Here is a 20,858-nt window from a genome sequence, read left to right as displayed (position 1 = left end):
AAGTAAAGGGCGCAAAATGATGAACAGTCTTGCAGTCTTGTATGGTAGCACATACTTTACTCTTCAAATTCATGAGGTGACAAAGCCAATGAATGCAAATAAAATAGTTATGGCATGGGTGCTAAAATTGAAAACTGTGAATTATGGCACAATCTCTCAAGTATCCTCTGTATCTTTCTTGTATTGCACAGCTACAAGACATGTGGATCATGGCATTTAGTAATTATTTACTAAGCTACAAGATAGCAGTGTTTGTTTTCTAAGCATGGGCAGCTTTTTATCCAGCCCAGCTTTTACCACCTTGCCAATGGCAGGAATACTGAACATGTCACACACGTGAGTTTGTAATGGCAAAACCACAAAAAATACGTTAGCAGTGGGACACAAATTAAATAAATCTATACTTGGGTAGTATTTATTTTAACAGAACAATGGAACCATATCATTTACATGTTTTATTTATTAAATTCTGCATATTGTCCCAATGCTTCTTGCACATGCTGAACTGTTGGCTTTTGTTGTGGTTGTTTTTTTTCAAGATTTTGTTTATGAGAGTCTACTTATTAAGAATTATTTTCAATTTGTGCAAAGCTTGAAATATGGTTTGTTTATCAAAAGCACGGGTGTCAAACTCCAGTCCTGGAGGGCCATAGTGACTGCAGGTTTTCATTCTAACCATTTTCTTCATTAGTGACCAGTTTTTGCTGCTAATTAACTTCTTTTGCCTAAGTTTTAATTAACTTGAGTCAGGCTCCTTAGTTGTCTCTTTTTCTTTAATTAGCAGCCAAACAATAATGAGACACAAAACAAGCCGCTGCATGACCAGCTGTGCCAATCACACAATTTCTGAAAATAAAGGTGATGGTCTCGGTAAGTTCGAACTCTCGGGTCACCAAAACATTTTGACGGTGCTCTGAGAAAAAACAGAAAAATCAACAGTTTTGGAAATGTCTTCTGTGGCAGAATGAGAGCAGAAACAAGCCATCGAATTAAATAACAAGTTTAATTAACAGCAAGAATCAGCTTCTCATTAAGAGATTGGTTGGAGTGAAATTGGTTGGAGTTTGAAATCTCAGTTTAGCTGGTCATCTGTAGGCTCATTTCACATCTCATTTCTGTTTGGCTGCCATTTAATAAAGAAAGGAATAAATTCAGTGGACTGAATCCTTAAAAACAGGGCTATTAAAATGAAAGGGAAAGAAGTTAATTAGCAGTGAAAACTGGTCACTGATTAAGAAAAGGGTTAGAATGAAAACCTGCAGCCATTGTGGCCCTCCAGGCCTGGAGTTCGACACCCCTGATCAAAAGACTGTTATTTAACCCTAATCTATTTGTGTTCTTTGGTTTATTGAACTTCTTAAGTTACCTCACAGAGTACAAATCAATGTATACTTTACTGTAAGTGTATGTACTTTATCTCTCAAACAGGGAGCTACTGTTTAAAACATTCACTTTAAAACAAGAGGTTCCTTTTTTATTAAGAACAAGTCATAATCTTGAGTTTTTTAAAATAAACAGAATGAATTGCAGTTATTGCCAGTATTATAATATAATATATATACATTACAATATAATACAGAAAAATGAATAAACATCTTAAAGGTTGACCCTTTACCTTTTAGATCTATTTTGTATAAAAATGTATGATATAAAATCTATCAAATTGGATGCTGTATCTTAAAGCTTTAAGCACACAGGATTAAAGGATTTCCTTTTCAGCATTCGTTGATGAAGACAAGCTGATGTTTTTTTGTATTAAGCCTGCCTATTGCATTGATGGCACCAGAAAGTTTAGGAAAAAAAGCAAAGTTTAATTTATATTTCCTTATAAATAAGTAAGAAGAATGTAAAAGAGCTGTATTACAGCACAATGGTTTTACTAATGAAATGTAAACACTAGGTAAAAGATTAGTTCTCATTAATTTTCATATTTGTATTAACCTCTGCAAATAATAAATTAAATGGACCCCAATGGACCAATTAAATTTTGTTTGTGTTTTTTTTCTGTAGGTGTGAGTTTTTTTTTTTCCTCTTTTAAATAGAAATGTGCCAGCATTATTTTTACATATTCGAATGGGAATTTGCAAGCATGTGGAGTAACAAAATACTGAATTATCAAGGTCTAATTAGAGTATCACATTGAATACATTGTTTTACCCGCAGTCTTATGCAGTATATCACTTTACGAGAAACACATTTAACACTTCAAATTTTAATTTAACTCAAATTATACTCCTCTCAACCTTTACTGTTATTTTTGCCTGCCATTCAGGCTGTCTATGAGTTATAAATGTACATTTTTTCCTAATTACTGCTTTCACTGTGGAGCATTTCTACCTTGTGTCTACTGGTTTCCCTTTCTGGATTTTGCAATTCACACCTACTACTTTTTTATTATATTTTATTTTTGTCTGGTATGTTAACAGCTAGATAGAAAAGCTACATATACTCCTAGACATGTGACTTTTTCAGCATTGCACAAGGTTACTGAAAGATAAAAATGGCTTTAGGCCAAAAACAAGCTAATATATACTAACATTATAGGATTGGACACCAGGTAAATAAAAACTTTAACCTGTACTCTCTCATTTCTACGGTATTAATACATCAGGAAAATTGTCACTCAGTCCAATTTGTTTTTCCAGTTTGATGCAGTGAACTCATCTGTATATTTAAAAAAAAATTGGCATTTAAGAGTATTTTGTGTTTCTTATGAACTTCTGCTGATTTCACAGTTTTATCTGCAATAAATGTGCTTATGGTTTCCTTACTGGAAGGTACTGAAAATATGGATTTATTTTTGATTGGATAAAGCTTAAGTAGAACTATTTAGTGGGAACACATTGGTGCACTATTAGACCAATTCTTAAAAAACTGCATCCATTTTAATAGTGAAAATGTATGAGGTGACTATTCCTCTGTAATATCCCTAGCAAGTTATTAAAACTAATGTCACAGGAGACCATACTGTGAAGTCCCTTTGTTGAACAATTAATTGCATATACTTATATCCCTAGTTGGTTTTATCTTTAATGTAACAGAACAGCACTTTTTTTTTTCTTCAACTATAGACATTCCTAGACATTCATGCCAAAACTTCACATTATTTGTGGGTGTTTGTTTTCCAAACCACATTAAACTGAATCCCTAAGTACTATATGTGTGAATCAAGTGCAGTGTCATTTTTAATGCTCCTCTGTTTAATTAACTACACTGTGGTCTGAGTTGAAAATTTAAAAATTATGAAAAACAGATTTACTGCTGCATTCAGAAGCAGTCCAAAGGTATGTCATTTGGAAATAATGCAAGTTAGTTTTGGTAACAATAGTAGTGTCATGTGTACGGAGTACAATGAAATTCCTGCTTGCATGCCCACCACTGAATATAAAATAATTGTTAAAGCAATGTTTTGGGTGGACATGTTGTTGTTCTTGATTTGTAGACAGTTGTATTTATTTATAAGTAAATTCATGCACTCCAGTCTTACTACATATTAAATCACCTTGAGTCTTCTGTCTATTCTTATGTACAGTTAAACTGTCTGCCCATATAGTGGAATTTCTTTTTGTGAAATATCTTAATGTGAATTTCTTTTAGGGCAAAATTATCCCAAAACCTCAATTAAGTACTCATCATTCCCCTATTCGAAACTCTTAACTGCTTTGTTTTTGTTTATTATACTTTTTAAAACAAAGTTTCATGCCTGCTATTATCTTGAATCATTCCTTTGTGAAAAAAGTCACCTGTTAGGGCTAAGCAATGCCAGCTCTTAGTATTCCTAATAAGTTCTGGAAAAAATAAATAAATGACACTTTGAGGTTTGTTTTTTTTTTTTTTAATTTTTAATTGAAGTATTTACTGGACAGTGTGGGATTGAGGAGAAGGAAATGGCCTGTAAAACCCAAGGTCGCCAGCTTAGTTCCTAAGCAGAGAGGTGACTTTCTCCTTCTGCTCCAGCATATCATGATCTTGTAAGTTGGATTGAATAAAGGTGTTACTCAAATATATAGTAATATTTATACTGGTTTTTTTATGCTTTTCCAAAATGGGTTGAATTTGCAGAAATTACTAATGTGTTTTTAAATTATTTTTTTGTTTTGAAACTATATTTTGATCTTTCTCTGATTAACACTTTTAGTGTGTGTGAGTTTATGTGTATGTATATAGTGTGTGTATGTATATGTATGTGTGTGTATATATATATATATATATATATATATATACAGTGGAACCTCGAGATATGATCACCTCTGTATACGAGAAATTCAAAATACGAGGAAAGTATGAGTGAAAAATTCAGATCTAAATACGAGCATTGGCTCGCGTAACGAGCCATGAGCCAGGCTGTGGGTATAGCTCGCGGCTTAGCGAGGGGGCGTGGCAGCAGTAGCGAGCCGCAGAGCGATCTGCAGTGTCTGCGTTTCTCACCTAAGTGCACAGGTGGGAAACTGCCCACATCCATTGTTCCTGTGGCTGATAGGCTGCAGCTGCCATTTCCTCCCCGCATATATAGAGAAGCGAGAGCCGGTTAAGGGGGAGAAGAAGGAAAAGAAAAGAAAAGAGAGGAGAGGAGAGGAGAGGAGAGAGAACGGAGGTTGCAGGAGGAGGCAGGAATCCGCAGCAGTAGGAATTCGGTGCGGGAGAGCGAGCGAGTGCAGGCTCGCGTGTAGCTGAACAGTGAGCTGAACAGGCGAGCCAAACAGCTGAAGCAGGACGGTGTAGAGAAGGTCAGCTGCATTAAGTGTCTCGCCTATTGCAGAGCCCGCATGGGAGAAGCAGGTGAGACGCTAACAGAGAAGAAGCACCGGGGATTGTCATCTGTTTTTTGAAGACTGCTTCCTGTTGACGTTTTAACCTCGTGTTAAAGGATTGTTATTCTTGTGTATTTTAAACCTCCACTTCACAACTGTTTTAAGGATTATTTATTTAAAGATTTATTGAATGCTCTACTACACTTTGGACACCTGTTTTGATTCTTTTAATAATCAGTTATATTATTTACCAGTGTTATTTATTAAAGGTAGACTACAGTATATATAATTTATCAGTGTTATTTGTTAGGAAAATTGATTTTTATGTTAATATATTTGGGATGCGGAACGGATTAACTGGATTTCCATTATTTTCAATGGGGAAGTTTGTTCTAGATACAAGAAACTCGCTATACAAGCTCAGTGCTGGAACGAATTAAACTCGTATTTAGAGGTTCCACTGTATGTATGTATATATATATATATATATATATATATATATATATATATATATATATAATAAAATAAATAAAAGCTTAGAAATTGGTTTTAACTCCTGAGTAGCTGGTCTTCAATGTGTTTTATCTGTTATATATCTAAGTGCAATATTGTGTAATATATCTTTAATAAAAATATTTAATTTAATAATATATATTTTTTACATTTGAACCAATATTCAGTATCAACATTAAAACTGTTACTTTCAGGCATTTGGTGCATGTTCAACATATTCATCTTATGCAACTAAAGTAGAAAAATTGATTGTCTGATAGTTCTTATATGGATTTAGGCAAAATGTTTCTAAAAATCTATGAATATGCTGACTTTTTGATGCAATTGTCACGGCCCTTAAAGATTTTGCTGAAGGAGGAATTGATCAAAACATTCCCTAGAGATGATCTGTGTGCTCTAGCCCTTTAGACGTGTCCCATTTTTACTGATTTTCATTTCATCTAAACTTAAAACACACTAGTAAAATTTCAAAATGCCAAAAATGATTCCTGAATGGATAATACAATTTTCCAAATTTTAAACACAAAGACAGCAGTGGCAGAGTGGCTTGTTAAATGACCACATCTTCCACCTCAAGAGAGCTCTCAGAACTAACTTGCCTTGATCAATCATTAAAGACGTCAGGTAGGTCTTCTGACCTGATGCCTCTGTCTAACTTCTCTTATAGTTCGCCATCCTCTAATGGCCAATCTGTCCATGCATCTATTTTGTAAACCTCCTTATTTCTATTAGATTATTGTTGGGGGCCAAACCCTATCCTGTCAACATCCAAAGCAAGCCATATATTAAATCCAGTGGAGACATTACAGGACACACTTAACATCCATTCATACAATGCCAGTTAGCATCACCAGTCAACTTTCAGGATTAAGTTACAGTACCTTGGGAAGAAACCCTCAAAGGAAGAACTTGAAAACTCCACAGGTATAGTGGCAGAACCAGAGCTTAAACCCAGTATTCCTGAAGATGTGAACTGTGCAACCTTCGCCACCTATGTCAGAACTGCTCTTCTTGTTTTCTATTAAATTTTATGGGTCATTTAATGTACTAAAGGCTATTGACACAGTCAGTTATTCAGAAGGTCTTGGTGAGTTGCACAAGTCAAAAGGGCAGTGAACAGCTAAGTCCAAAGTGTAATTTTTTGTGACATGCTTGTGTTAAAACCAAGATCTCTGGATCAACTCTGCTTGATATGATTAATTTCCTCAGGCAAAATATTATTGAATTATTAAAGCTCTTCCTGAGATGCAATTGTTCATAAAGCATGAGGTATGGATTGCAAGCTCAAGCATCATTGGAGAGCAGAGCTGTTTGTCTATCCACATATCTGAAAAGCAAAGAGCTGAAAAAGTGCAGCTGTGCTGGAGAGTTTCCCTGTTTTCAGTGCCTGAGTATGTTGAGAAATGTCCTTGCTCCCTAATGATGACGAGCAGCTTGAAATGTGGATCTGGTTTGACCTAGCAGCTTAGCGTGCAGTGCACCTCTGTCAGATAATAGATAAGTAGAGCCCACATCTGGCATCCGTTAGCTAGGCGACAGTAGCTTTCTGTAGCATGATCATTTTAGAGGAGCAGGTTTACAAAACTTGTGGCAGTGGTTCCCAGGATCCCTACTGTTTTTGAAGAATAGGCTTTCATCTTGGTTTTCTAAAGTCATCTTTGTGCTAAGCAGGGTGTGATGTCTGAGATATAAATGCTGTTATCTCCTGTTGTAGAGATACTTTGGGGAATATAGTTATGAACTGAGAAAAGAAACTGTCCACATATCAGTATTACATGCTAAACACTCAGACTTACACCAGCCCACATGCTATGCCAAAGCATTCTCACCTCAGTCTTCATGACTTCTCCCACTCGACCCTTATGTTGTCACTGCTAACAGTTTTAACATCATTCTCTTCAGAAGGCATATTTCGAAAGTATTGCACTACACTCCTAATGTGCAAAGTGCCTTTCCTTATGATATTCATCTCAGATGCCTCAAAGTGCAAGATGATGCCTACTAAATCACCTTCATAAAATGTAACCTAGATGCATGCCCTGGGGACTTCTCAATTTGGTTTGACTTTTCAACTTGCAACTTTCGTAAATTAAGTGTAATCTTTTCTGGGATTGTCACTGATTTCTTCACGTATCTCAAAGGCAGATGGTGGTGTAGTATTGAAATAAACCAGAAACCAAAACATACTAACTGTAGCTGAGCAAAGCCATCAATTGGCCTGTTTGCTAGCTGTGGGGTGCAAAACTGGTAGCTTTATGATGGTGTTTATTATGAAGGACACTTTATTAAATGAATATTTGCCACAAACAACATAAGGTAAATACAAAGTAAAATTCCAGTGGTCTGTCACCATTAAAACAAGGTAGTGCCAGTCTTTTTGGGTTGGCAAGAATAACAAGAATCTCTGTGAACTAGTTTTACATACACTAAACACAAATAACACTTCCTAGCCTTTTCATCAATCTTTTCATTTCAGACCTGCTTAGCTAATTCAGGATCAAGTGGAGGCTAGGCCTATTCTAGTTACCCTGGATGTATGATGAAAGCCAATCCAGGACATGGTGCCAGTCGTATCACAGGGCACATTCATGCACACAACCACACTCATTCTGGGTCAACTTACTGCCAAGGATTATTTTTGAAATATGGGAGAGAGTCCAAAGAAAAACCCTTTAAAAGCTCCATTCAGGAGGTGACGAGGCAGCGGGGGTTAATTTCTGCTCCACCATGGCAACATCACCTATAAGGTAGGATCCCACCCTGGACAACAGTCAATTGAAGTGGACATTTATTCAGTTTAGAACCACCAGTAAGCTAACTCTTTTATATCTTTGGCATTTGGGAGGAAAAAAAAAACAAATAGCTGATATTCTAACTGGGATTGTGACTCAGGCAACTGGATCTTTGAGGCCATAGCATTAACCTCTTTACTACTGTATTAGTCAAAATTAACGAATTTTTATACCACTGGGCAGGAACTCTCAAGATTTTATCCATGCATTTCCTGTGAATGAAGTATTGTGATCATTTTCCCAGAAATGCTTAAAGTCATATTATACCAATATAAAACCACACTGCATTGAAAATGCATATTTCTCCTGCAAGTAGGAGTTTGAACAGCCTTCCATTCATCCACTCGCCCACTCATGCTGCTCCAAGGGGTTCAATTCAGGAAAAAGCTTTTCCTGAACAAGCTTGATGTTACATGTAAAGAATACAAAGCAGCATTTTTTTTAATTAAGGACTGAACATGTGTGACTGTGTTGAGTTACTGTATATTTTTTTAAGTATTGATACAATGTTTTCAAAAAATTTCAAAGTGACAGAATAACAGGAGTGCTGGAATGTCAGAATTTGATTGTTCTTGTGTCTATTCTCTATGCCATTTTTATCATTAAAATATTATGTTTTTATTGCTGGCGCCTACAGATGTGAGTCAGAAGTGTCCCTGCTTTTAATGGCAATTTTCTAGCCAAATGTTTGTCATGGGCAGAGGGTGAACATTGTTTGTGGATAGAAGATAAAAAGATTATGTGCTGAAAATGTTATATATATATATACTGTAACTATATTCACCCATCTCTGAAATTTAAAGTTGAGCCTGCTGATAAATGGGTATTTTCTAGGGACTCACCAGGTTGAAATAGTAAAATAAAAATGACATGTACCTTGTTACTTGATATTTGGAGTCATGTCAAGGGGTTGCTTCCTGACATACATCCAGTGATACTGGGATTGTCTCTTGAACCCTCTAAACTTAAGGTTTAGTTGGTCAAGTTCAGGAAATGGATAGATAGACTTTGACATAATTGTTTTCTACTTGCCTGTGCTCTTTTAGCTCCTATCCACACCATGCTCTTTTGTAAGGACACCTTTAGAATGAAATTAGCCCAGTGTGTGTGAGTTGTGTACATGCATTCAAACGTTCTCAATTATGGGTTCTCACTTGTGTAAAGTGCTTCTGGGACATGCACATTATCAACATTACCCTGGACTTGATGAACAAGTGAGAAATGGGTGGATGAAATACCATGTAAAGAAATATGTTTGCCTAAGTTAAGCCTATAGTCTTTAATTGGGATTGGGTAGGTATAACAGAGCAGCCATGTAATTTATTTTAAGATGAAATGATGATAAATCAGATTAGCTTTTTTTCCAAATGCTTCAGTATTAGATATTCAAAAAACCCGTTAATTAAGTGTGATGAGAAATTAAATTCATCTTCCTACCTGTGGCTTTTAAGATCTCAATTCCCTGGTGTTTCCTTTGAATTTAGTGTTCACATATTGCAGAGGTCGGCATAAACAACACCTTTTTATTTTAAAAAGCATATTTGGAATTGTTAGCCTTGCTCTTGAGCCTTGGAGAACCCCTAAGCAATTGCTGTTTTGGCTAATTTGCTGGGAGAAAAAGTAAGAAAAATCCATCAAGTTGAGGTTATCCGTTTAAATGTGCTGGGACCTTTTTTAGATGTTTTACTTTTTGTGTTACTATGTATTTCTGGTAAAGAAAGAATGAATTGGCAAGACTGACAGAGCAGTGCTGCAATTTTTGATTTTTTTTTATGGTTTTTTCATTGCTGAGCAGAAGCTGCTGGGCTCTCTACATTAATAGAAGAGAGAACTCCTATTGTGCAGTAGCTTGTATGACACCGTACAGATCAAAGAGAACAAGAAACAAGCTGTGCGGATGGGAGAAGGGGAGCAAGGTTTGTAGACATTGTAACATCTGTCAGGCTGTCAATAACTGGCCTTGCCATGACAAAGTGCAACACTACAACTTTTCAGAGAGTTAAGGTAAGGTATGCACAGCGGTGGTTGGACAGGTTGTTTACTTCTGCTGTCTTCCCATATTAGGTGTTGGTAAGGGACTTTCAAAGGACATATTAAGTTTAGCAGTGCTTCATATGTGTGGGATCTTGATCTGTTGGATTTATTACATTTCCTCTCACACATATACTCAGGGTATCCTAGCTGTTGAAACCTGTTTTATCATGGTTCCCTGGTGAAAACCTGTTGGCTGCCGTCTGCTGGTGATGTCTACATTGAGAAATGTTTGTCAGTTCCCTTGGGTGGTTAGATAGGCTTGCAAACTCAGACAGGGTTCTCCTGGTCACGCAGGTAGGCTTGTCTGATTTGCATTCTGTTTGACAGCTTGGCGGATGATTTGTGTGTGCAACATACTGGAGTGCTTGTCATGTGGGATTTGGTGTCTTCATTTTCCTAAAGGTGTTTAATCCAAGGAAGTCAGTTTGCACCTGTGCTGTTGTTAGCAATGCTTGCATCAGTGTAGAGGTGTCATTTGTCATCATTTGGTGCCTAAAGAGTGTGCTAGCAACTCCATTTAAAAATTGTCCTGAACAATCATCATAATCACTGTGCTGTTATGGAATTTTATTTGGAGCAGGCTATGTCATCACTCCACTGCATTGGAACCTTTTAAAATTATCATTCACAAACCCGTTTAATCCAAATACGATTACTAGAAGATATAGCCAGTCACAGGAGCGCAAGGAGCAACGCAGTAACCCATCTTAAACAGGTGACCAGGCCATTACAAGGCGTGCTCCTGCAGACACACACCTACTGTATGCATATGCATATAAATTCTCAAACCCAGTTAATCTAGTTTGAGAATGTGGGAGGCTGGCACCTATCCCAGAAGTACAGAGTACAGGGTGAGAAGCAACTTGCTCAGAAATGGAGGACTGTCAATCCAACATCTTCTCCTGCTGTAAACTTTGCTAGTTTCATACCTCAGACTATTCTGTATGACCTATTGCAAAATCAATTTTATATTACTTAATTTGAATAAATAAATCTGAGACAGCTTTTAGGCAAACCCATCTTGCCATAATAAAGATTAAAGTAAAATGCTATGAGAAGACAAGAGGTTTTTTTTTCTCAATAGTAGACTGTGTGATGTAGTGGTAAAGGCTTTGGATTTCAAATCCTGTGGTTGTTGGTTCAAATCCTGCTACTGAAACTGTGTGACCGTGAGAAAGTCAATTCACCTACCTGTGTTCCTTTTGAAAAAACAAAAGAAATAAACCTAATTGTATTTCATATATTGTAAGTCACCTTCAATAAAGGCAGCAGCTAAAAAAGTAAATGTCTCAATGAACAAAATCTCCTGGAGTCACATAAGAGTTAACTGATCTTCAGGCCGGTTAAATACTCTGAGTATATATGAGATAAGCTGAAGCCTGATCTTCCACCTACCCTGCTCTTCAGATTTCCCCACAACCCACTCCCGCCATGTAGGCAGCTTGCTTGTCAGTGTGCTTTGCATAAATTTAATGAGAAATCTGTGTTTTGAATGTGTCTTCATTTAGCAACTTAGCACATCTGCCTTGTTTTTCCAGTAACCTGACACACATGTTCTTTCCTTCCTTTTCATCTGTACCCTTTTTAATCATAACTACTGTAAGATTAAATGAACCAAACACTACATAAAATGAACATTTGTCATCGGGAGAGGGTATTTTGTATATGTTTGGTACTCCAATATATTCATACCCGTTATGAACACAATAATCTACTTTGAATTACTATTTTCACTTACCTGAGAAGTTTTGGACACGCCTGGGGGCCTTTCTTCTGTGTTCAATCTGGTTACAACTTCTATTTGTTGATTTTCCTAAGAATATATTCGAGTTTTCAATGGTAGTAGGGACTTTTATTTTTATTCAGAGAAAAAAGTATCCCAGAGAAAAAAATGCCACAGGATTGTCTTCTTTCTTAAAGAAAAAGATATAGTAGAATTAGTGCACGTCTTCAGGATTTTAGTGATGCTAGCTGTACAACTGTTTTGCAGTCTCAGAGAGGCTCTGTTCAAATAGCAGCATTTGGAACTGGAAGTTTGCACAGTCCGGCATAGGTCTTGGATATATTGCCCACACCAGCCTCTGACCAACGTGAGCTTTCAGGCCATCCCTGCAGGATCAGGTGTCAGCCCCAGTGCATCATTCTCGCTCTCCATTCAAATGAGAGCCACTCTGTCCGTCCCACTTGCCTCTTGGTCCACTAATCTCCCTCTTTTTTCGCCTACAAATCTCTTTCCTGCTTAACCAATCCCCCCCCACCACCACCCCCCCCCCCAACCTCATGTCCTGATTCAATGAAAGGTTTCTCTCTATTTCCAATCAGTGCCAATCTGTCATGTCTCAAGCAAGACTGCTAATCTTCTCTCCCTCTCGCTCTCACTCTCTCAAATGCTTCAGAGCAAGTCTGATTACACTACAGATACAAATTGCTGGGATGCCTGGCCCTTACTCTTTCTCTGTGTATTTAGACTCCGACTGCCTGCTGTCTCATTTTAATGGGGCTCCCCACTTTTCAGCATTCATGTTAGAAATCTATTTGATCCCTTCTACACTTCGCATCTTCTCTCTCACAAATTTATAAACACATAGTTAACATGATAAGATTATTCAGGTCTGCAAAATTTATCCCGCTCCTTTTATACACAGTAGAATGAGCACGCGTAGCTGGAGGCTGCATGCCACTGCCATCCCCACCCCCCTGCAATCTCCCTTTGTCTGCTGCCACTTTGACGCAGTTCTTCACTTCACCCCGAGGCAATAAACTAGTGTCTTTTCTCTGGGCTCGTCTGAACTAAATTGTCCTCTTCTGTATTTTTTTTAATGGAATGCATCCTCATAAATGTAACATAACATTTTTGCACCCATTTAATCCAACTCAGGGTTGTGGAGGAGCGGATTCATATAATAGGGCTAAAATGGGAGTGAGGGTCTGTCTTCGAAAATTTATTTCACCCTTGTATTTTTTATTACCGTGCTATTCTCTTATATGCTAAGTAACCGAAAGTTTTTCCCAACCTAAAGCAAAAAAAAATGTTCAGTTGAGCAAAACTTGTTCATTCTCTCCCTTTCAGCTGCAGTGGCCATGTCTATAGGGACCATTGCTGAAAAACTTCTCTGTCAGTTCTTATTTCCACTCAGATATGTGCACACATCTTACTTTCCTTTGGACAGTGGATTCTGAAGCTTTTATTTTTCCCTCTTTTGTGTCTTCCACCCCCTCTCGGCCTTTCATTTTTCTCCTCATTGACTCCTATACATTCATGCAAACTGGCCTTTGCTGCCAGTTTTTCTCTCAATGTTTATGACATCCTATAATAATAATAATAACAAAAATAAAATGAAATTGATGTGTCACCCTGTTTAAGTGCTGGCTGACAGCCTCTGGCCCTCCGGGAGACTTTCAGCATTCTAGTGTGAATGTGTTGCTAAATGGAAAGATAAATCCCAGTGAGCTCTTCTTACAGGTTATAGGAAGTCTTGCTGTATGTGTACAGTTGTGGCCTAAATTCAGCCCATGTTCTTCACCTTTCTTCCCATTTGTGTGTATTGTTTGTCTCTTGTACATCTCAACACTTACCTGATCCTTTCTGGAATCTGTCTGGTATCTTCTCTCTATCCAAAGCAAATGTACCCAAATGGTTCGGTTGAAATTAGTTTTCTTTTAATTCTGGTCCTAGCGATGCTATAAAAGATGGAAGTTTTTGGACTCCTCCTAGTTCCTAATTGCTGATTGTCGGCACACAGACAAAATTACTCTTGCAAGCCTTATAAGTCAAAACTTTAGAAGACAGTAGAGACCAACAGGCTTCCAACCTTATCACTGAAAGCACCCTCAGGTGCCTTGGAAGCAGATTCTTGTAAGAGATGCCAAACAGGTTATTTAGATGAAATGCAAACTTGATTGGTGCCTTCTGAACCAGTGCATTCATTAACTAGGGTCTACTTGTTTCCAATCTGTTTGCTTAAACAGTGATATTCCTTCTCTTGTTCATATTGCACACCATGTTCCTTTTTACACAAACTTACTTTTTGCTCTGCTTTTTTTTGATTTTATTGCACTATGTCTAAGTGAAAGTGGCAACCCCTTGGAAGTCAAGCATTCATTGGAGGCCAGTTTGTGGCCCATTTTCTTAGAGCTAGCATCATTAGGGTAAATCAAAGGATTTAGTTTTCAGAATCTATGACTTCAGGTAAGTGTCTGCTGATAAAGGTTAATCAAAAAGGCAATGTTTTTTCTTTCCTTTTTTCTCTTCTTGCTTCTGACAGTCCTATGATTGTAGACAATTGGAAGGTTCTTGTCTTCTGCCGTGCTGTTGCTGTGACTCGCTACCTTGTTCTCCACCTCAACGCTTGCCCTTGTCCCAGTTGGCTGCTTTATTTGCACCCGAAGTACCTTGTGCAGATTTCCAACAGTAATGAAGTCTCTGTGCCACCAGCTGCTATCATTTAATCCCGTCTTCTGTTCAGAAACTGTTCTCTCATCTGAAAGAGAAGCAAGAAAAATAGATGTTTTGTAGTCTGCTTTTCATCATTGTATGGAAACAGGGTTTGGGAAATGTTTGGAAACAAGGTTCAAGTTGTTTGTTTTGTAGTTTAACTTCACCCTGCCTCTGGAATTACTTCATATTGTCTTAATGGATACACCCTCAGTGGTAAAATATAGCCCGACTGTATCCAGTATTTTTCAGAATTGTGGTTAAATGCATCTCACAAGCTGCCTGTGTGGACCTTGTACATTCTCCCTGTGCTTGTACTTTCACCAGCCACTCCAGTTTCCTCATACATACAAGTTAGCAGCCTGTATGAGGGAGTGGTTCCTTTCTTGCACAAGATGCTAGCACAATAAACTCCCACTCCTGCAACACTGAACTGGAGTAATTGGATTAGTTAACTCATGTATTGATTCAAATGATTATCTTGAAAAAAATGCAAATTATTAATAATAATAAAGTCATTCTTATCCCATTCTGGTTATTGTAACAGTTGGTACAATTGAAACTAGCACTTCATGGTAGTGCAGCTTTTCATTATGTTATAGTATTTATATTAAGCTGTCAATAGATCAGAAAACAAGGTGCATATAAAAAATAGTGTACCGCCAGTGTGTACTCAAATAGGAGCTAAACACCATATTTAAAAAAAGTACAAGTTGTGATTATTATTATTATTATATGGTTAAAAGACAGAATCTGCAGGTTGCCTGATGGGACCTTGTAAAAAAAAAAAAATATGAAGAGGTTTGCTATGTAATTTAATCTGGGTTTCACTCGGAGAGACCTAATCATCTCTACAGACAGGCAGGGCAAGTGCCTCTTCACAACTGAATTGATTTGCAGAAATTTAGGAGCGGCAAAACGGCTGTTTCTTAGGGCAAGATTACTGGAAATCCATGAATAATGTCTCATCGGATTGATTATAATGGTGTCGCTGGGCCCACCACTGCTCCCCCGGGGTAGGATACAGGATATACGGCTGCCGTTCAATTGCAGAGGTAATATTGCGGCTTCGTGGTTTTATTGAAATTGAGGTTGTTTCAACCAGAGAATGGTTCTGTCAGTCAGAGGAGTTTTGGCGGGGTGGGGGCGGGGGAAGTTTGGAAAGAGCATACCGCCTGCAAAGCTTCCCTTAAGGAAATTAGGCAAGGCGATGGGAAGAGAAGAAGTAGCTCTTTTCTCTAGAGGAAAGAGCTTGCCAAGTTCTTCTTCCTGTTGCATGCAGGCCGAACTATTGAATAAAGCATTGTGGTCAGTCTTAATCATTAGTTTGGATATGATTTGTGTGTGTGTGTGTGTGTGTGTGTTTGTATCAGAAGGATAAGCATATACACACGTAGTACTATTTAATAACGATATGTCTTACTTGTCCATTACGATGTGCTACTTTTAGTAAGGTTCTATGCTTTAAATAATTTTGGCGTGGGGGTTATTATATAAAATATAGTTGTGACATTGAGTTGTATGCAGGAAGTTATTTATGAGGGTGTAATTTATGGGTAGTGTTAAAATAAAGTGTGTATTAACATGTATTAATAGTAGTTTATTGTATTAAGCATTTTGAATATGTGTCTCTCAGAATTACTTTTACAGCTTTATGTTCACTTCATGCTCACAATGTTTTATGTGGCAAAGCTGTCATGAGCTGAAATATAACACCCAGGGAGCATGTGTAATTGGAGCAAACACAGGAAAGCTATGTTGCCTTTAAATGTTGGTCATCTAGGTGCAAAATTTCCAGTCCATGTGTAAACAAACTTTAGATTTTATCTAATTACTTTTAAAATCTCTTCCCCCTTTTAGTGCCAATATAGAGGTTCTAGAGTGACAGTGGGTGTGGTTTTACTATACTGTAAATCTGTACTGACTGCACCATGCATGCATCTCCTGCCTTATTTATTTTATTTCATACATTACAGTATATTTTTTATTTCATTTTTATTTTTGCAGCCATAAAAGTTTAAAAATATGTTGGTGGGTATGCTTCCAACAGAAAACTCAAGTGAAATGTTTCACAGGTCATGATTTTTTACTCCCAAATGCTAATTATTGATAAAAGTCTCTTTTTTAAAGTATTTAAGGGATTACCAAACTGGCAAGGTGCTGCTGTGGCACAGAGGGCACACAGTAGGGCTTCTTTAGGAGAGTAACCTGCAACAGAGACTGTATAGCCTTCCATGTAACATTGTCAGGCAATCAAAGTGCCAGAAGACACATCAGCAGTATTGTTGCTGAAATGATGCACCAAAATAAGAGAGAGCTTTTGGAGGAACTTGAATGCCAGGAGACCATATACAGTCATATGAAAAAGTTTGGGAGCCCCTCTGAGCCTGCATAATAATTTACTCTACTTTCAACAAAAAAAAGATAAAGACTTTTAGTGAAGCAGTATTTAGTTGTATGAAATTAAATCAAATGTGAAAAACTGGCTGTGCAAAAATTTAGGTCCCCTTGTAATTTTTCTGATTTGAATGCATGTCACTGCTCAATACTGATTACTTGCAACACCAAATTGGTTAGATTAGCTCGTTAAGCATTGAACTTCATAGACAGGTGTGTCCAATCATGAGAAAAGGTATTTAAGGTGGTCAATTGCAAGTTGTGTTTCCCTTTGACTCTCCTCTGAAGAGTGACAGCATGAGATCCTCAAAGCAACTCTCAAAAGATCTGAAAACAAAAATTGTTCAGTATCATGGTTTAGGGGAAGGCTACAAAATAGTATCCCAGAGGTTTCTGTCATTTTCAGCTGTAATGAATATAATCAGGAAATGGAAGGCCACAGGCACAGTTGCTGTTAAACCCAGGTCTAGCAGGCCAAGAAAAATACAGGAGTGGCATATGTGCAGGATTTGTGAGAATAGTTACAGACAACCCACAGATCACCACCAAAGACCTGCAAGAACATCTTGATGCAGATGGTGTATCTGTACATCGTTCTACAATTAAACGCAATTTGCACAAATAACATCTGTATGGTAGGGTGATGAGAAAGAAGTCTTTTCTGCACTCATGCCACAAACAGTCGCTTGTTGTATGCAAATGCTCATTTAGACTAGGGAATCCATTCCCGGACAGGTTTATCCATTCCCGGGAATTTGGGAATCCCGCATTTCATTCCCGGGAATGACACAGTGCACGGGCATCTCACATGTGAACGGTTTTAGAATGACCGACACTTATTTTTAATAAAACTACTGCAATATGTTGACACAAATAAAAGACTAACCTTATCTACAAGCAGTTCATGCTGTCATATAAGTACATGTATCTTTAGTTGCGGTAATAAGAGCGTAGAAAGCACAACGTGTCCAGTGTGTGGTCGTCCAGGCAAGAGTGCACCTTCGTGCGGAGTACACCAGCCGCTGAGAAAGCATGCTCTGCCTCCACTGAAGTAGATGGCACAGTCATCAGATACTGATACACTTGTTCTAAACAACGTCCGCGCTTGCCGTTGCTCTGAAACACCGCCATTTCAGCTTTTACTGATGCATCCAGTTTCTTGTTATTAGATAGATAGATAGATACTTTATTAATCCCGATGGGAAATTCACATTCTTCAGCAGCAGCATACTGATACAATAAATAATATTAAATTAGAAAAGTACACATACATATACAGTCATACATTATTCTGTGATGGCAAGTTTCTTGGCACAGATAATGCGGATGCAACAGACTGACGCATTGCAATTTCAAGTTGCTGCTCAAAGCTGTTGTCTGATGAAGTGCAAGCTGCAGCAATGGCGCCACCTTAATTATTTTCAACTATAACTCTTATTTCTTGATCGATTTTTACACTTTTACACGCTATATATGCGAGCTTGGCCGTTCCCGTTTTCCCGGGAATTACAGCAGTTTCATTCCCGGGAATGAAAAGGGAATGGATTCCCTAATTTAGACAAGCCAGATTCATATTGGAACAAAGTGCTTTGGACTGATGAGACAAAAATTGCGTTATCTGGTCATAACAAAAAGCGCTTTGCATGGCAGAGGAAGAACACCGCATTCCAAGAAAATCACCTGCTACCTGCTGTCAAATTTGTTGGAGGTTCCATCATGCTGTGTGGCTATGTGGCAAGTTCAGGGACTGGGGCCCTTTTTAAAGTCGAGGGTCAGATGAATTCTCCCCAGTATCAACAAATTCTTCAGGATAATGTTCAAGCATCAGTCACAAAGTTGAATTTATGCAGGGGTTGGATATTCCAACAAGACAATGACCCAAAACACAGTTCGAAATCTACAAAAGCATTCATGCAGAGGGAGAAGTACAATGTTCTGGAATGGCCGTCACAGTCCCCTGACTTGAATATCATTGAAAATCTATGGGATGATTTGAAGCAGGCTGTCCATGCTCAGTAGCCATCAAATTTAACTGAACTGGAGAGATTTTGTATGGAAGAATGGTCAAAAATACCACCATCCAGAATCCAGACACTCATCAAAGGCTATAGGAAGCGTCTACAGGCTGTTATATTTGCAAAAGGAGGCTCAACTAAGTATTGATGTAATATCTCTGTTGGGGTGCCCAAATTTATGCACATCTCTAATTGTGTTATGATGCATATTGCATATTATATGTTAATCCAATAAACTTAATGTCACTGCTGAAATACAACTGTTTCCATAAGGCATGTCATATATTAAAAGGAAGTTGCTACTTTGAAAGCTCAGCCAATGATAAACAAAAATCCAAAGAATTAAGAGGGGTTCCCAAACTTTTTCATATGACTGTATGACAGCAAAAGATGGTTCCTTCCTATATATTTTAAAAGAAAAGGCTAATGGTTTAATTCTCGTCTCTAGTTTACTGTGTGACCCTGGTAAAAACACTTTTCCATGCCTCAAATGTAAAACATTTGTATAAACAATTGCTGTGTATGCTGCAAAGTTGTTAGCCAAGTGTATCTTAATAATACAGTAATGCCCCAACTAACAATGCCCCATTTAGCATTTTTCATTAAAGTGTGCATGCTCAGAGCAGCCATTACTGTATCAGCATTAACACTGATTTAGTCATTGAATGTATTTTGTGCAGAACACATATTTTTGGTCAGTTGCTGAGAGCATTTTTGGACAAATATTTTCTTTTCCAATAATTTTCACCCATGTCTAATTATTTTAAAAATAAAAAAAATGATGTTAGTGTTCTGTTTACACCTGGTATCTGTCCAGATACCACTTGACCAGGTGTAAACACATTCATGATTGGACTGTCCTTAGATCACTAGGATCACATTCATAGGTTGTCAGAAGTAGATACTAACCATATTTAACACAACTGTAAATGCAAGTGGATTTTGTATCCACTTTCAAAAATCAGGTAAGAGGAAAAAAAGGAAAGAGATCACATATGGCGGCAGCAGCAGGCAGATAAGCCATGCAAGGGCAGCCAGAAATGGACATTTCTCAACTTTAAGTCCAGTTACCATTCTCTTTTGGTGTCAAGTTCTTTTCACTTTTTTGCGTTGTCATTACAAGTCACTAGTTTCCATTCTATGTTCTGCTCAGGTAAATGTTACTGCCAAACCTCCAAATCATATAGAAGAGTATGCACAAGTTAGGGGAGCTTCCTCATTCAGTCTCTATCAGGGCACAATGTGGACACGGGATACATATTTTAATGCCAAGTGTGAATGTGACTTTGATACATTTTATGTGTAGATACAATGTTAATACAAAAAGTAATCCACAACAGCCAAGGTTTGTGGAAGATGTAAAAAAAATAATTGCTGATTGTAATTTCATTAAAGAAAATCCACCTAAATTAAAGGACAAGTGTCTGTGTGTCTGTCTATGTATTCATCCAGTTCCTATGTTTTTGCTATCCAGCAGATGGCACATCAAAAACATTATCATTACTTTTACAAATCCTGTACCAAATGGTATGCAACAGAGACGCAGCAACCAGTGGCACACTGCAAATGTTAACGCTGAGGCCTGTGTTGATTACTTAGATTTCAACCCGTCTTAGATGAGTAGCACAGCTAGTTGCCCAAAAAAAAGTTAATCATTGTTCTATGGAATTTGTATTTTCACCTATCTAATAAATTACAATATTATAATGATCCTGTTTAACACTATTTTAGAATAATGTTCCAGTTGTTGGAACATATCCTGAGTAGAAACTAAAGGTATTACTGTAATAGCAATGCATGGTACTTTAACTATGGATAAATGCTCAGGAGTGCAACTATTCCTGGCCATAACATGGAGTTCTAGTGGGAAGAATGTAGAACTTCAGAGTGTATTCCATTCCCTGGAGGTAGATATGAGGTC

The 20,858-nt window shown here is 37.6% G+C and overlaps 2 protein-coding genes across 5 annotated transcripts in view; one reads left to right on the top strand and one right to left on the bottom strand.

The window, feature by feature from the left end:
* macrod1 (mono-ADP ribosylhydrolase 1) overlaps positions 1 to 20,858 on the top strand; it is a 575,305-nt gene that overhangs the window by 160,097 nt on the left and 394,350 nt on the right. The gene's annotated exons all lie outside the window — the stretch shown is intronic.
* The window catches only part of LOC114657762 (leucine-rich repeat transmembrane protein FLRT1-like), a 112,504-nt gene that overhangs the window by 15,967 nt on the left and 75,679 nt on the right, over positions 1 to 20,858 (bottom strand). The window contains exons 2-3 of one of the 2 annotated variants that reach the window (XM_051922944.1): positions 13,667 to 14,571; positions 11,829 to 12,003 (exon numbers count right to left, since the gene is read on the bottom strand). The gene's annotated coding sequence lies outside the window, so the exon portion shown is untranslated. The remainder of the gene's footprint in view (positions 1 to 11,828; positions 12,004 to 13,666; positions 14,572 to 20,858) is intronic. The other variant, XM_028809631.2, reaches the window with a different exon arrangement.

The sequence above is a fragment of the Erpetoichthys calabaricus genome, chromosome 1 (assembly GCF_900747795.2).
Source record: "Erpetoichthys calabaricus chromosome 1, fErpCal1.3, whole genome shotgun sequence".
Lineage (NCBI taxonomy): Eukaryota > Metazoa > Chordata > Cladistia > Polypteriformes > Polypteridae > Erpetoichthys > Erpetoichthys calabaricus.
The sequence above is the reverse complement of the archived record's forward strand: the minus strand, read 5'-3'. Positions and strand labels throughout refer to the sequence as shown.